Source organism: Humulus lupulus, chromosome 6 (assembly GCF_963169125.1).
Source record: "Humulus lupulus chromosome 6, drHumLupu1.1, whole genome shotgun sequence".
Taxonomy (NCBI): domain Eukaryota; kingdom Viridiplantae; phylum Streptophyta; class Magnoliopsida; order Rosales; family Cannabaceae; genus Humulus; species Humulus lupulus.
The window spans coordinates 203,594,395-203,611,926 of record NC_084798.1 but is presented as its reverse complement, the minus strand read 5'-3'; positions in this window follow the sequence as shown (position 1 = coordinate 203,611,926).

The window sequence follows — 17,532 nt, the reverse complement described above, 5'->3', positions numbered from 1 at the left end:
AATAATAATTTGTTGCTAATTCTTAGTGTACGCCCTAATTTTCCAACGGGCTATTAGCGAGCTGAGATATGACCTAATTATATCTCAGCTTGTGGATCCCCCATGACCGGAGCTGCTGTCGTCAGGTCCTACCTCGTTAGCTTGGGTATCCAAAAGGTTCACCAAAATTACTTAAGGATCGCGTCAGGATTGTGAAGGTCGCAGATCCAGGAGGCATCCAGCTCGTACCACGAGCTGGAGTTGGAAGCTATGACCTTTTGTAAAGTCAACCACGCAAGGTAAACGTGCATATATCAGACATCACGTGTCTGATATATCCCTGACTTCTCGAACACGCAGCATGAACGTTCGTATTCAGGCACCCACAACTGGGTTGGGCCGTGCGGCCCATTATCCCCTTACCTATTGATTAGACCACACTTTATGTGTCAAGTTTTAGGAATTAATCATGAATGTCACATAAGTGATATGATAGGTAAGAAGGTCACGGGATGACCCCCCTTACCAACCCCCAGGTGCCCTCTCCTATAAATATGGAGACCCTGGGAGTTGCAAAGGGTTGGATTCTACTGTGTAAGGAAATACCCTGTAAAGAATATCAGGCATATAGCAATAACATTGGCTGGTGGAGTAGAAGGAATTTAACCTTCGAACCACCTAAAAAATGTGTTTGTGTCATCAGTCCATAAAAAGATTATTCATCAATTTCGGTTCATTATTAAGCACTAATCCCTTCCTCTTATTTTCTTAATTACCTGTTGGCGAAGAACCGCGTCAACAGTTTGGTGCTTTCATTGAGAGCTAGTTAGATTGGTGCTATCGCAAACATCCAATTATGGTGACCACTCGATCAAGACACGGTAACGAGGCGGAACAACATGATGGGCAGGAGGCTCATCATGCCGCCATCTCTGGTGAGCAAAATCCTGAAGTCCAGCAGCGGCCGGTTGGCCAGGATGACACTGGAAGTTCGGCGCCCCGGCCACCTAATCCAAACCCAGATTTTTACACTGCGGTAGAAATGGAGAACGCTCAGCTGAGGAGCCAACTGGCGAAAGCTAGTCAGCAGATTAAGGTGGTTGGATTCTACTGTGTAAGGAAATACCCTGTAAAGAATATCAGTCATATAGCAATAACATTGGCTGGTGGAGTAGAAGGATTTTAACCTTCGAACCACCAAAAAAACGTGTTTGTGTCATCAGTCCATAAAAAGATCATTCATCAATTTCGGTTTATTATTAAGCACTAATCCCTTCCTCTTATTTTCTTAATTACCTGTTGGCGAAGAACCGCGTTAACAGTTTGGTGCTTTCATTGAGAGCTAGTTAGATTGGTGCTATCGCAAACATCCAACTATGGTGACCACTCGATCAAGACACGGTAACGAGGCGGAACAACATGATGGGCAGGAGGCTCATCATGCCGCCATCTCTGGTGAGCAAAATTCTGAAGTCCAGCAGCGGACGGGCAAGCAGCCGGTTGGCCAGGATGACACTGGAAGTTCGGCGCCCCGGCCACCTAATCCAAACCCAGATTTTTACACTGCGGCAGAAATGGAGAACGCTCAGCTGAGGAGCCAACTGGCGAAAGCTAGTCAGCAGATTAAGGAGGTTGGATTCTACTGTGTAAGGAAATACCCTGTAAAGAATATCAGGCATATATCAATAACATTGGCTGGTGGAGTAGAAGGATTTTAACCTTCGAACCACCAAAAAAACGTGTTTGTGTCATCAGTCCATAAAAAGATGATTCATCAATTTCGGTTCATTATTAAGCACTAATCCCTTCCTCTTATTTTCTTAATTACCTGTTGGCGAAGAACCGCGTCAACAGTTTGGTGCTTTCATTGAGAGCTAGTTAGATTGGTGCTATCGCAAACATCAAACTATGGTGACCACTCGATCAAGACACGGTAACGAGGCAGAACAACATGATGGGCAGGAGGCTCATCATGCCGCCATCTCTGGTGAGCAAAATCCTGAAGTCCAGCAGCGGCCGGGCAAGCAGCCGGTTGGCCAGGATGACACTGGAAGTTTGGCGCCCCGGCCACCTAATCCAAACCCATATTTTTACACTGCGGTAGAAATGGAGAACGCTCAGCTGAGGAGCCAACTGGCGAAAGCTAGTCAGCAGTTTAAGGAGGTTGGATTCTACTGTGTAAGGAAATACCCTGTAAAGAATATCAGGCATATAGCAATAACATTGGCTGGTGGAGTAGAAGGATTTTAACCTTCGAACCACCAAAAAAACGTGTTTGTGTCATCAGTCCATAAAAAGATCATTCATCAATTTCGGTTCATTATTAAGCACTAATCCTTTCCTCTTATTTTCTTAATTACCTGTTGGCGAAGAACCGCGTCAACAGTTTGGTGCTTTCATTGAAAGCTAGTTAGATTGGTGCTATCGCAAACATCCAACTATGGTGACCACTCGATCAAGACACGGTAACGAGGCGGAACAACATGATGGGCAGGAGGCTCATCATGCCGCCATCTCTGGTGAGCAAAATCCTGAAGTTCAGCAGCGCCCGGTTGGCCAGGATGACACTGGAAGTTCGGCGCCCCAGCCACCTAATCCAAACCCAGATTTTTACACTGCGGTAGAAATGGAGAATGCTCAGCTGAGGAGCCAACTGGCGAAAGCTAGTCAGCCGATTAAGGAGGTGTTGGCCCGACTACCCCCTCTTATAACCGATGCTAACGTCGGAAAGAGGCAAGGCGAGACTCGTAAGTCCTGTCAGGGTAATCGGTCCAGGCCTAGCCGCTCGGACAGACCTCCGACATCCAACTCTATTCCCTCATCGCACCGTCGAGAGGCAAACTTCGAAGAAATGCCTAGAGCCGAACAACAGTATAGCCCCTCGGTCCGAACTTCAACTCCCAGCTCCCAGCCAGCCTCGAGCGCGCCCAGGAGGGCTCGAGAGAATTCTAGAAGGAGATCCGTGGGAGGGCTCACAACACCAGCCCGTCCCCACCAGCCGTCCTGCGCCTCATCCAGATCGCAAGGCGCGGGACCCGCAGGTTGGCAGGGCCGAAAGGCCCCCACCTAACTTGACTCGCCCTAACGGAACCAGGATTGCATCTCCGGTCAGGCATCCTCCATCACCAATAAGATATCCGTCTTCTCCTCGGCCCATCTGAGATATTCCAGCTTATGAAAGCAGCAGGAGAAATCCCCCTTCCGCAGGACCTTCCCGACGTGGTAGGGCGCCAAGAGGGAGCCCGGATCCTCACCCCCAAAGGCGGACTCCGAGCTTCTCTAACGGGAGCTACTGGACTGGCAGTCGCTGGAGTGACCTTTCTGGTGGAGACTTGCGTCAACGCTTAAGCTCGGCGGAAAGTCCTCAAGCCACCACGAGGGGCGACCTACGAGATCGCCTTAACTCTCATAGAGGGGAACCAGTAGGAGGTGGCAGCCATGCTCGCTCAGGGGGTGACCTGTCCGAGGTACGTAACGGCGGGAATGCCCCAAATAACCTATCTCAGGATAGGAGGGGCAATAACCCACCAAACGTATACAATGGATCCGGAGCTGTCGATCAGCCCCAGAATAACCAAGGAAATCAGGACAAAACCCTTGATCGCCTAGCTCAAATGGAGGAGCTGATGAGAGCTCCTGTCGGAGAAAGAGAAAGACGAATATGATTCGGGGGACGAGCTTGAGCTTTTCGTCCCCAGCATAGCAGCAACGACATACCCACCCAGTTTCCGTATGCCGCACCTGTCCAAATTCAACGGAGACGGAGATCCGTCAGATCATCTGGGGATGTTCAATACCCTGATGATGGCCCACAACATTGGCCCTGAGTTGAGGTGTCTGATATTTCCCTCCACACTGACTGGACCAGCCAGACAGTGGTTCAAACAAAGAAAGAAACAATCAATTAGCTCCTGGAAGACTTTCTCTGCTGACTTCAAAAGGGCATTTCGAGCCTCCCAGGCTGCCCGCGTCAAGGCCGACTCTCTGGCTAATGTGAGGCAACAACCCGACGAGCCTCTGAAGGCTTACCTGAGCAGGTTCGCAAATGTCGCTGCTCGGGCCAGAGACGCAGATGAAAACTCCAAGCTCATGGCTTTGAGGACTGGAATCCTCGTCGGAGGGGGACTCTGGAACGAAATACAAAGGAAGGGAGTCAGCTCAGTGAATGAATTCCTGAATAGGGCCCAAGGATGGATCAACTTGGAGGAAGCCCAAGCCTCAGCTGCAGGAACCAGCCAGGTCCCTGAGCAGCCCGCTGGAGTGGGAATGGAGGTCGTGATAGTGACCACACAGAATAACCAGTTCGGTGGAGGCAAAAGAAAGGGGAACGGCGAGGGAAACCAGTACGACCCAAAGAAGAATAAGTCCGTAGACAAATTTAAGCCGGTCTACGCGATTTACACAAAGCTCACCCACTCTAGGGAGAACATCTTCCTAGAGAACTCTACTCGCCTCCCCTGGAAGAAGCCGGAGCCGTTAAAGCACCAGAAGGGGAAGCGAGACACCTCCAAGTTTTGCCGTTTTCACAACGACGTTGGCCAAAATATCGATGATTGTAGGCATTTGAAATATGAGATAGAAACTCTCATCAGAGCCGGCCCATTGGCTCAGTACGCGCAGAACAGGGCTCCGACAAGCCGACCTGCTCCGGAAGTCCCGGCCAGTCAGCCCGGGTCTCAGGTAGATCAAGACGTCCCTCCTCCAGTGATAGGAGGAGAGATATCCACAATCTTGGGAGGTTCGCATTTGGCTGGCGCGAGCAGGGGTGCCCAAAAGAGGTACGTAAACGAAATCAAGGCGCATAACGGAGTAGAGTTCGTCCCAGAGCAGCGTCTGCCAAAGCAGCAGCGATTGGAGAGACAGCCAATTATTTTTACTGAAGAAGATGCCAACCACTTTCAGTTCCCTCATAACGACCCCCCTGGTTGTAGCAGTGCAGCTCGCTAATCGGAGGGTTAGGAGAGTGCTGATCGATAATGGGAGCTCGGTAAACCTTCTATTTCGGTCCACGCTGATCGATAAGGCGACCTCCATGATGTTGTATGGATTTTCGGGAGAAGGATCAGCGGCTATAGGGACGATCGAGCTGGTGATCACCCTAGGAGAAGCACCTCGGACAGTCTCCAAACTCCTCGAGTTCGTGGTCATCAACTGCCCCGCTGCGTACAATGCTATTTTGGGCCGACCCACACTTATAGCTTTTGAGGCCATCACCTCTGTTCACCACCTCACGCTGAAATTCCCTTCTTCCACGTGAATATGCATGGTCCGTGGCGATCAGCTCGCTGCCAGGGAATGCTATAGCATTTCCATGAAGGGAAAATTGAAACCTGGGCAGCTAGCGATGGCCATCCAAGGTGGAGGAGAGGAATCTCAGGAACCTTTAACTGATCCTGAGATTGAAAATCCTCAGAGCGCCGAAGGGGAAAATATCGTCTTAAATGAGGATATTGACCCCCGAATAGGCGAGGATAAGTCCGAGCTCCAGGCCATTGAAGAGCTCGAGGAAGTAAACAACGATCCACAAAATCCTTCACGGATGGTCAAGCTCGGGAAAAACCTCTGTAACAAGAGGAAAGCGGAACTAATCAAGTTTCTGCAGGATAACCTGGATGTGTTTGCGTGGTCACACGAGGACATGGTGGGAATCAATCCAAATGTCATCATTCACACCCTTCATCTGGATAAGAGCGTTCCTGCAAAGTCCCAGAAGCAAAGGCGCCTGGGAACAACTCAGGCTGAGGCCTTAGAGGAAGAAGTAGCCCGGATCAAGAAATGCGGCTTTATCCGTGAAGCCAAGTTTCCGATTTGGGTCGCCAACCCCGTGCTGGTCCCGAAGCCCAACGGGAAATGGAGGACCTGCATCGATTTCTCTGACCTGAATAAAGCCTGCCCCAAAGATTGGTTTCCCTTGCCAAGGATTGACCAATTGGTGGATGCCACAACGGGGCACGAGCTCATGTCCTTTATGGACGCGTACTTAGGCTACAACCAAATCGCCATGAATCCGGCGGACCAGGAGCACACCAGCTTCATGACCCCGACTAACGTCTATTGTTACAAGGTCATGCCATTCAGGCTGAAGAACGCCGGCGCTACATACCAGAGGTTAGTAAATAGAATGTTCGCCAACCATATCAGGAAGAACATGGAAGTGTGTGTTGACGACATGCTGGTCAAGTCAAAGACTGCCGATAACCATGTTTCCGACCTGGAAGAATGCTTCAAGATACTTCAGGAGTACGGCATGAGGCTTAATCCACAGAAGTGCACTTTTGGGGTCGCATCTGGAAAATTCCTGGGTTTCATCATCAATACCCCAGGAATCGAGGCAAACCCCGACAAGATCAGGCCATTGCTCAAGCTTCCCTCACCCAGGTCACGCAAAGACGTCCAAGGCCTGACAGGAAGGGTAGTAGCCCTAAATCGGTTTATTTCAAAATCCACCGACAAGTGCCTGCCATTCTACAACCTGCTTCGAGGAAATAAGAAATTCGAGTGGACAGAGGAGTGCGAAAGTGCTTTCCTCGACCTGAAGGCACATCTGGCCGAACCACCCGTATTGTCCAAACCAAAGGCAGGAGAGCCCCTTTTTCTCTACCTAGCTGTCACAGAGGATGCAGCTAGTGCCGTATTGGTCCGAGAAGAAGACCGGGTTCAGAAACTGGTCTACTACATCAGTAAGAGACTTCTCAGGGCTGAATCCCAGTACCCATTGATGGAAAAATTGGCGTTCTGTCTTATCACGGCCTCCCGAAAGCTCAGGCCGTACTTCCAGTCCCACTCAATACACGTCATGACCGATCAGCCTCTGAGGCAGGTTTTGCAAAAACCTGAAGCATCGGGACGCCTGTTAAAGTGGGCTATCGAACTCAGTCAGTTCGAAATCTTGTACACCCCACAAACTGCTACAAAAATTCAGGCCTTGGCCGATTTTGTGGCAGAGTGCACAGGATTCTGGGAGGATCCTGCAGAAGACTCACCCCAGGTCACCTCGGCCCTGATGTCGTGGAAGATCTTCGTGGATGGCTCATCCAATGAGAACGGCTCCGGGGCTGGAATCATTTTGATATCCCCTGAGGGACATCGATTCCACTCGGCGCTAAGATTCGGATTCAAGGCCTCCAACAACGAGGCCGAATACGAAGCTTTGCTGGCCAGGCTAAGAATAGCCCAGGAGTTGAAGGAGAGCTCCGTCCAGTGCTTCAGTGACTCCCAGCTCGTGGTAAACCAGGTTCTAGGTGAATATCAGGCACGAGGGCCCAAGATGGCTACTTACCTGGCAAAGGTAAAAGTCGAGCTGTCCGCATTTGGGCGAGGCTCAGTCGAGCAGATACCTCAGGAGCAGAACGCTAACGCAGACGCTCTTGCCAAGCTCGCCACCTCCGGGGAGACGGAGGCTTTGGGGTTAGTACCGGTAGAGTTCTTGGAGAAACCAAGTATAGAAGGAGTCGGGGCGGAGGTCGAGATGATCGACGCCAGGCTGACCTGGATGAACCCCATCCTTGAATATCTCGCTGAGGGGAGGCTACCTGAAGGGTGTAATGATGCGCGGCGGGTACTGTACCAGGTCCCAAGGTATACAATGGTCGATGGGGTGCTGTACTGACGTGGGCACTCCCTTCCTCTCCTACGGTGTGTTCTGCCAGGTGAAGCAAAGGCCATCCTGTAGGAGGTGGATGAAGGTTTTTGCGGGGATCACACTGGGGGGCGATTCTTGGCCCTAAAATTTTTAAGGCAAGGATATTACTGGCCCACTCTGTCAAAGGACTCGGTCTCGTATGTCAAGAAGTGCGACAGGTGCTAGTGATTCGCCACAGTTTCCCGAGCCCCCCCCCCCCCCCCCCTCCGTCGAGCTGAAGATGATCTCTTCCCCATGGCCATTTGCGGTCTGGGGAATCGACTTGGTTGGCGCCCTCCCCACTGGAAAAGGCGGGGTCCACTACGCCGTGGTGGCTATTGACTACTTCACAAACTGGGCTGAGGCCGAGCCTTTAGCAACAATAACTTCCAAAAAAGTTCTCGACTTCGTGGTTAAGAGCATATCTGCCGATTCGGGCTGCCCAAGAAAATCATTTCCGACAATGGGACTCAGTTCGACAGCGACCTATTCACCGAATTTTGCGAAAGGTACAGGATCGTGAAAAGCTTCTCATCCGCGGCCTATCCTCAGGAAAATGCCAAGGTCGAGGCCGTCAATAAGACCCTAAAGGCGAGCCTCAAGAAGAGACTAGACGAAGCCAAGGGGGTCTGGCCAGAACAGCTCCCCCAGGTTCTGTGGGCATACCGGACCTTGCATCGGACTCCTACGGGTCATACTCCTTTCACCATGACTTTTGGGAGTGAGGTAGTCCTCCCTGTGGAGATTAAGGTACCTTCGCATAGAATCCAGGCATATGACCAGGACCGCAACCATGAGCTACTTTGCGCTTCCCTTGACTTGGTTGATGAAAGACGAGTAGATTCGCAACTTCAGCTCGCACATTACCAGCAAAAAATCACTCGTTATTTCAACTCAAAAGTCAAAAAGCGCGCCTTTAGCATTGGCGACCTGGTCCTCAGGAGTGTTTTCTTAGTCGGTAAGGATCCCAAGGATGGGGTATTGGGACCAAACTGGGAAGGGCCATATCAAATCATCGAGGTCATTAAAGAAGGAACTTACAAATTAGCTCGGCTCAATGGAGGGGCAGTCCCACGAACTTGGAACGCCATCCATTTGAAGAGATATTATCAATGACACCCTTGTAAGGCCTAAAGGCCATTTGTTATGTATTGAGCAATGAGAATTAACTTTTCGCTCATGATTGAATATATTTGCAAGTGTAATCTAAAGTAACCACGAAAGACCCTTTCCTAGTTACTTGGGGGGCATATGGTGCCTGGATATAACCAGGTCTCCTTAAAGACTTAGAAGTTGATTCAAATTGATTAATCATTGCTTTTCTTAAAGAGCACGAGATATTGATAAAAATTAACGCGAACTAAGTTTTCAAACTAAGGTCCTGGATATAACCAGGTCAGAAAACTTAGAAGTTGATTCAAATTGATTGATCGTTTCTTTTCTTAAAGAGCACGAGATATTGATAAAAATTAACGCGAACTAAGTTTTCAAACTAAGGTCCTGGATATAACCAGGTCATAAAACTTAGAAGTTGATTCAAACTGATTGATCGTTGTTTTTCCTAAAGAGCACGAGATATTGATAAAAATTAACGCGAACTAAGTTTTCAAACTAAGGTCCTGGACATAAAAACTTAGAAGTTGATTCAAATTGATTGATCGTTGCTTTTCTTAAAGAGCACGAGATATTGATAAAAATTAACGCGAACTAAGTTTTCAAACTAAGGTCCTGGATATAACCAGGTCATAAAACTTAGAAGTTGATTCAAATTGATTGATCGTTGCTTTTCCTAAAGAGCACGAGATATTGATAAAAATTAACGCGAACTAAGTTTTCAAACTAAGGTCCTGGACATAACCAGGTCATAAAAACTTAGAGGTTAATTTAAATTGATTAATCGGTGTTTTTCTTCAAAAGCACAAAATATTAGTAAAAAATTAACGCGAACTAAGTTTTTCAAAGCAGTAACATAAATGCGTAGAGGCAAAAGGAAATAAACCAATCAAAGGTAAAAATTGATAAAACCAACTGTCTCGAGGTGGAAAAACCTCATGCAAAGTTACACAAAAAAAATGATAATAATAAAGGAGTGGGTGCGAAAAAGAAAGACCCTAGGCTCCACCAAGCTACCCCGAGGAGGTCGCTGTCTCGTCCTCCTGCTCGGCCACGACGGATGCCTCCTCGATCTCAGAAGGTGCCTCTTGCTGGAGGCGAGCTTTGAACCCTTCCTGGAAGACCTCCCAGTCCGCTCCTAAGAAGGAGAAGTCATCGTCCGGGTTATAGACCCAGCAGTGGTAGAGCATGTCCTCCATGGCAGAGCTGGAAGCTGCCTTCTCCGTTTCCAAGGCGGCCTTAGCCTCCTCGGCCCCAATCTTCGCAGAGTCTAGCTCGACCAGCGCGGTAGCAAGGGCGACTTTGGTGGCCTCGGCCTCTTGAAGTTTAGGACGGGCTTCTTCCAGCTCGGCTTGTGCGGCCGCTAGAGCATCCTTGGCTTCTTTTTCCTTCTGTTGGGCCACCTGCAAGGAAGTTTGATGGGCGGCCAAAACCGCCTGATGCTTGCCCCTCATCTCCTCGAGCTGGGCCCTGGACCTGGCTATGCTTCGGTGAAGGGCCAAGACACTCTATGAAAACAGAGAGGCAACTGCCTTAGAAAAAAAAAAGGAGAGGAAAAATAGGGCAAGGCATGATAATCAAAGATCATAAAAGGGTAAAAGTCAGCTTACCGTTAGGGCCATTCCCAATGAAGAATCCATTACACCCTCCGGGCTCCTTGTTTTGATAGCCCGCAAGTCTCTCTCCGTGGCGCGATAGAAGTGGTCGACGGCGTAGCTCGCTGTCTCATACACCGTCCCCCGAAAGACGTCTGGAATCTTCTCCAGGGCCTGGGGGTCCACTGGGATGCGCACCTCGGGGGTCGCGGTTGCCGAGGCCCCGAGCTCCGCCCCTGTGTCCCAGACAAAGGCCGCAGCTTGCGGAGGGGGCGGGGGCATATTCTCCACTACCGCAGGAGGGGCAGTTTCCTTGGCCTGGGCAGCTGGGATCTGGTTTTTCCCATTTGCATGGGACTTGATTGGGGTCCCAGTGGCTTTATTCACCACCCAGAGCTTCTTCATTCTGGGCCCAGAGGCCCAAGCTGAGGAGTTCCCTCCAGCGAACATAGCTCACAGATCTCTGCTCCCGGACTGAGACATTTCCTCTGGCAAAACAAAGACAACATTAGTATACAAGTAAGCATTCATGCAAAAACCAAAATAAGGGGGAAAAAGAGAAACTCAAGTATATATACTAAAAGGAATCCTACCCCGCGAGCTAGAAGAGGAATCTATGGTCACGACCATCGGCCACGGGGCTTCTGCGGGGGAATCTAAGACAATTACTTCTCGAGCTGGCGCGGGTTCTGGGTCCGAGACTAGCTCAGGACTAGACTCTTCTACGTATTGCCTAAGACCTGGAGCTACGGTACCCTCCCGGAGTGATGGCCACGACCGAAGGTTGGTCCCATACTCCTCAAATAAGGTCGACCTAAAGGCTAGGGTGTTGTCTACGACTATGGTACCCCTAGGGCGGCTATCTTCGTAATCCAACACGAGCCGGTCGACACAATGAAGCAGGGTTATATCGAGGTCTGGGTCACTTTGATGGCGTTGGACAAGCTGTTTGGGATTGAACCTAGCTAGCCGGGGGTCTGCAGTGGCCCTATCTAAGTTCCTAAATAGATATGGGTTACCTTGGCCGGAGGGACCTACAGCTGCTCTAGACCGGATCCTCTCCTCGTCCGTTCTTTGGGCTTCCTCCAGCGCCTGCTTCCTCCTCACGAGGGGCACCTCGTCCTCCTCATCCTCGTCCCTCGCGACCTCCTCCTTGGGGATAGGCCTCAACTCGCGAGCTGGGGGAGGCACCTGGGGTCTCCTCAGGTTCAAAGTCTGGCTTGGAGAGATCAGCTTGCATGCCAGCATCGTCTCGTCTGTCACGAGCTGGTGATAGTCCTTTTCACTGGGGGGCAAGCTAGCCAGTGTCTCGTACTGGCTCCTAAGGATCACAGACTTATCTGTCCTCACGAAAATGGCTGTAGAATTATCCCAAGTCAGAAATGGATACAGGGGGGAGCTAACCGATACTTAACTTACGATCTAAGGATGAAAGATACTTACGAGGACGGTTGAAGTAGTGCAGGTCGCAGTTGCGAAACCCCTTGGACATAAAGAACTGGTCTTTGAAGTCGTTGGGGTGGCTGGGCAGCTCGATGACCGCAGCCGTATTGGGAAACCGGGTCAAGTAATAGAACCCATCGCCTTGCCCCCGCTGCTCTGGGCTGGCTTTGAGGCAGAAAAAATATAGGATATCTGCCGGAGTGGGGACCTCCCACTCATGTTTCAAGAACAGATATCTCAACCTCGCCAACAAACGATATGAGTTGGGGGGGAGCTGGAAAGGAGCCAACCTCACGTAGTTGAGGAAGTCGGTGAAGTATTGGTCCAACGGGAGGAAGGTCCCAGCCTTGAAGTGTTCGTCGCTCCAGGCCGCAAACTCCTCGTCGAGCGGCGCGCAGCTTCGCTCAGCCTCTGCGGGAGGTCGGGCGATCAGAGCCCCCCTCCCCAGTTCGATGTTGTGGGAAAGGAATATCCTATATACTTTCCCATGGTCAGTGATCTTCGAGACGATCCTCTCGGCCTCGAAGAAAGCATCGGGCGCCACCTTGAGCTCCTGTTCCACGGCCGGCCCGAAGACAGGAATTGGGGAGTCTGTCATCACCTTTTTTCCTTTGGCTTGTTGGGAGGACGAGCTGCCTACGATCCTCTTAGGAGCGTTCTTCTTGGGTCCCATCTGGTCGCCTAGCGAACAAAAGAAGAAATTTCAGAAAGGGCGACCTAAACACAAGGGAGAATCAAAAGAGGTGTTTCCTTTGCACGAGCTAAGGTAATCTCAGCCCTTGGAGAGTGAGACCATGCGGTTCTATGAACACGTGCCTGTGCTCCCAACAAATCCCCAATTACTCGAAATTCGTGTGTCAGAAGGGTCAGGATAAAAATTTGCCTTTGAAGGAAAGTTTCAGTAGGCAAGAGGTGCAAAACCGCCAGTGAAGCGTGTCCCCTAAGCTACCCGGTTTTGCACCCAAAGTACTGGATATTTTAAACAAACATACCAAAAATCCTACCCAGAAAATTTCCCCAAAAAATGCATCCTATAAAACATACTCCTAAATTGTTTTCTACTACAAACGATACCCTAACCTAAAAGCTTTCTCCCTTCATACCCACAAAAAACCTACGAAACCTTGCGTGCAGCTACGGGAATTATTTACCTAGGCTACAGTAAAAAATAAATTCAAGATATGCACAGTCAAGATACTTACGGAGTGTTCTGGTTGAGAAGAGGATGAAGGGGTCGTCTGGTTGGGGCCTCGTCGGAGTAGTTGATGCCAAAGCTTCAAAGGAACCCTTGCACCTGAACTTCTGGAGTGCTGGGAACGGTGGCCGGAAGGAAGAGGGTTTTTCTCTTGAAGATGAGAAGAGAGAAGAAAGTAAAAAGTTCATAAATTTTTTGAATAACCGGGTGGCCCATGCGCAAGGTGGCCACCCCTTTTATATACGTGAAAGGCCACGTGAGGAGGGCCGTTGGATTGCCTTGATGTGGGATCCAAAACTCTCCACTCGAAAGGCGAAACGAAAACTAAGTATAGGCTAGGCCATTTAATGCGGTTCTCGGAAGACGTACCGTCACCAACCACGATGTTCCACGTATTCGGCCCTTGCATAGAATGTGGAATATGAAGAGTTCATGGGGAAGCCTAAAATCCCATACTGTGGCCCTACACGACATCGTGTACCACGAGCAGGGGCTTGGGGGGCAAATGTATGCCCTAATTTTCCAACGGGCTATTAGCGAGCTGAGATATGGCCTAATTATATCTCAGCTCGTGGATCCCCCATGACCGGAGCTGCTGTCGTCAGGTCCTACCTCGTTAGCTCGGGTATCCAAAAGGTTCACCAAGATTACTTAAGGACCGAGTCAGGATTGTGAAGGCCGCAGATCCAGGAGGCATCCAGCTCGTACCACGAGCTGGAGTTGGAAGCTATGACCTTTTGTAAAGTCAACCACGCAAGGTAAACGTGCATATATCAGACATCACGTGTCTGATATATCCCTGACTTCTCGGACACGCATCATGAACGTGCGTATTCAGGCACCCACAACTGGGTTGGGCCGTGCGGCCCATTATCCCCTTACCTATTGATTAAACCACACTTCATGTGTCAGATTTTAGGAATTAATCATGAATGTCACAGAAGTGATATGATAGGTAAGAAGGTCACGGGATGACCCCCCTTACCAACCCCCAGGTGCCATCTCCTATAAATATGGAGACCCTCGGAGTTGCAAAGGGTTGGATTCTACTGTGTAAGGAAATACCCTGTAAAGAATATCAGACATATAACAATAACATTGGTTGGTGGAGTAGAAGGATTTTAACCTTCGAACCACCTAAAAAACGTGTTTGTGTCATCAGTCCATAAAAAGATCATTCATCAATTTCGGTTCATTATTAAGCACTAATCTCTTCCTCTTATTTTCTTAATTACATGTTGGCGAAGAACCGCGTCAACACTTAGTAGATTATATTATATGTTTAATATGATATTATTTTAATAAGTGAGTTTATAAGTTTAGTTAAATTTTATTTAAGTTATAAAACGTATGGTTTTATTATTTTTAAATAATTATCATTGTAAAATATCTCAAAAATATTACATTTTAATTTGTTTAATTATTTATTATTTTAAAATAATTATCATTGTAAAATATCTGAAAGATATCATATTTAATTTGTTTAATTATTTATTATTTTTAAATAATTATCATTTTATAATATCTTAAAAATATCTTATTTTAATTTTTTTAATTATTTATTTAATTTTAAGTATTTACAAACTACCGTTAAATATAAGGATATTCTGTTAAATATAAGAATAGTTTGTTAAAGTTAACATTAAAAAAATAAAAAATTGTTAAAACTAAATTTTTTTGTTATCTACACACTTATTATATAGAAGAGATATACTAGATACAAATAACGTGCAATGTACGTTTCCTTAATTTTATTTATAGAATTTATTAATTATTTTTATTAAATTTATATTATTGTCATAAATTTCAAATAAATATACTATTTTAATTAAATAATTTTTTATTTTTGTTTAAATTTATGTTTGTTCTAGTTTCTTAATTTGAGAGTGACAACAATATATTATATATTATATGTAAATTTTAAATTTAAGTTTGTTGCTAGTTTTTTTTTTAAAAGCAATTTGTTGCTAATTGACGGTATATTATATTATATGTTTAATATGATATTATTCTAATGAATGAATTTAAATTTAATTGAATTTTATTTAAGTTATATAACCTATGATTTTATTATTTTTAAATAATTATCATTGTAAAATATCTAAACCATATCCTATTTTAATTTTTTTAATTATTTATTTTATTTTATTTAAATTTAAGTGTTTACAAAACTACACTATTACAATTTTGACATTCAATGACTCCCTACAATCTCTTACATCAATAGTGTAAGACATTAAAAATTAGAAGGGATTTCAAATGTCTTATGTTGGGAGACGTTGAAATTATTTATTAATTACCAAAATTGTCAGACATTAAAAGTGCAGGGAGACTTTGAAAATTGGGGGTCCAAACATGCGTATGTGAGGGCATCCAATGTCTCCCACTGGAAGACGTGCCATGTGTCCCACGTCTTCCAGTGGGAGACGTTGGAAGTCATGGACATCCGATGTCTCCCACTGGAAGACGTGGGACATGTGGCACGTCTCCCAGTGGGAGACGTTGGATGTCCCCACTAATAAAAAAAAAGCAAAAAAGCAAGTTGTCACTGTAACTGTCTCTCTCTTCTCTCCTATCTCACGTTTCCCATTTTTATATTAAAAAATTAATTAATTAAAATAAAAATAACCCATGTAACTCTCTCTCTCCCCTCATCATATCACGTTTCCAACTGCCCTTTTATATTAAATAAATTGATTAAATAATTCAAACAAAAAGAAAACCCTAAACTTTCTCTCATAACCTCCCTTTCTCTTTTATCAGCCGCTTATACTTCATCTTTTTCTCTCAAACTCTCATAACTTCTCCCTTTTCTAGCTTATTCTCTTCCCTCTTCTCTGTCTCTAGATATAATGTTTCTCTCCCAGTCTCTCTTTTGTTTCTTTTGGAGGTGCTGGCGGAGCTGGGCTTGCGGTGGTCTTCGACGGCGGGAGACGTCTCGGCTTGCAGCGGGGCTGGGCTTGCGGTGGTCTTCGACGGCGGGAGACGTCTCGGCATGCAACGGGGCTGGGCTTGCGTTGGGTGCGTGAAAGACGAGGCTTGGTTGGTAAAGATGGGCGCACAAGGATGGGGCAAGATTTGTGGCTAGTCTTGTGTTGATTTTGTGATTTTAGAGTGATTATAGGTATATTGTTGTTGTTCATGTTTATCATGAACATAGATTATTCATGTATAATATGCTCTTTGGTTAGGGTTTATTAGGTTTTGAATTGAGGGAAATTATTGAGTTTCTCTTAAGTTTTGTGATTAGATAACTATAATTGTAGATTTATTTTTATTATTGTGAGTAAAGTTATTAGAAATATTCAAATTTCATTCTGTATATGAGTTTTCCATTTATAGGTTTCGTACATTTTTGAAGAACAGTGGTATATTTTTTTAATTATATAATTGTTTTTTTATCAAATGAATTATATATAATGGTTTTATTTTAAATAATATATATTAATTGAAAAATTAAAAAAATTGTACATCACGTGAAAAGCTGAAAATTGAATAAAAAAACACATAACGTGAAAAGCAAAAAATTAAAAATAAATATTTAATAAATCTAGATTTTTCTTTATTAATATGCCACTACTTTCAACCTCTCCCATTGGGAGACGTGAGTCTCCCAATGGGAGAGGTTGAAAGTCAACGTTTTTGGACACCTTTCAACCTCTTTCATTGGGAGACGTGAGATATATACTTACAATGACCCCACCTACAACATCTCCCCATATGTGAGACATTGTAAACTTTCAATGTCTCCCAAATAAAGTTATAAAACTCTTATTTTGTTGTAGTGCTACACTTAAATATAAGAATAATCTGTTAAATATAATAATATTCTATTAAAGTTAACATAAAAAAAATAAAAAACCGTTAAAACAAAAAATTTATGTTATCTACACACTTATTATATAGAAGAGATATATTTAAAATTGATATAATCAAAACAATATTGTACTTAAAAACATTAAGTGATAATCCAAATAAACTCTAATGATTCAAGTGTTTTATTTAGGCTTTAGCAATTGTATTATTCGGGATTATAGATCCATCATGTTTTTCTATTCTAGAATTTTATTTTAAAAGATATATTCTTGCTGAAATCTATTCTTTCTATTCTAGATTTATTTAGTACCATCTCTTTATTTACGTGAACCACGTGTATTACTTTTATTTAAATTTGTTTTTTAGTGATGTGTGTATGAAACTTTTACCTACCTTTATCTGGTTAATGCATACCTTTATCTGGTTGATTATCATGTACAAAACAAAAGTTCTAGTGATAATTTTTTAGTCACAATATATATTTTTTATTAAAAAATAAATTTGATTGTAACTAAAAATCACATTTAGTTACAACAAATTATAATTTTTGTGACTAATATTTTTAATTACAAATTTTATTGAGTCTAAAAATTAAGATTTGTATAATGTGTTTTCACTGTAAGAGTCGCCTATATATGTAAGAACCTTCCAAATAAAATTATGAGCCGATTTAGTAGAGTTGTTGTTAACCAATTTTAGTTGTAACTGTGAACAAGAAGTATGAAAATTGGCAGACTAATTTTTAAAAGTGTTTTAAAGTGAAATATATA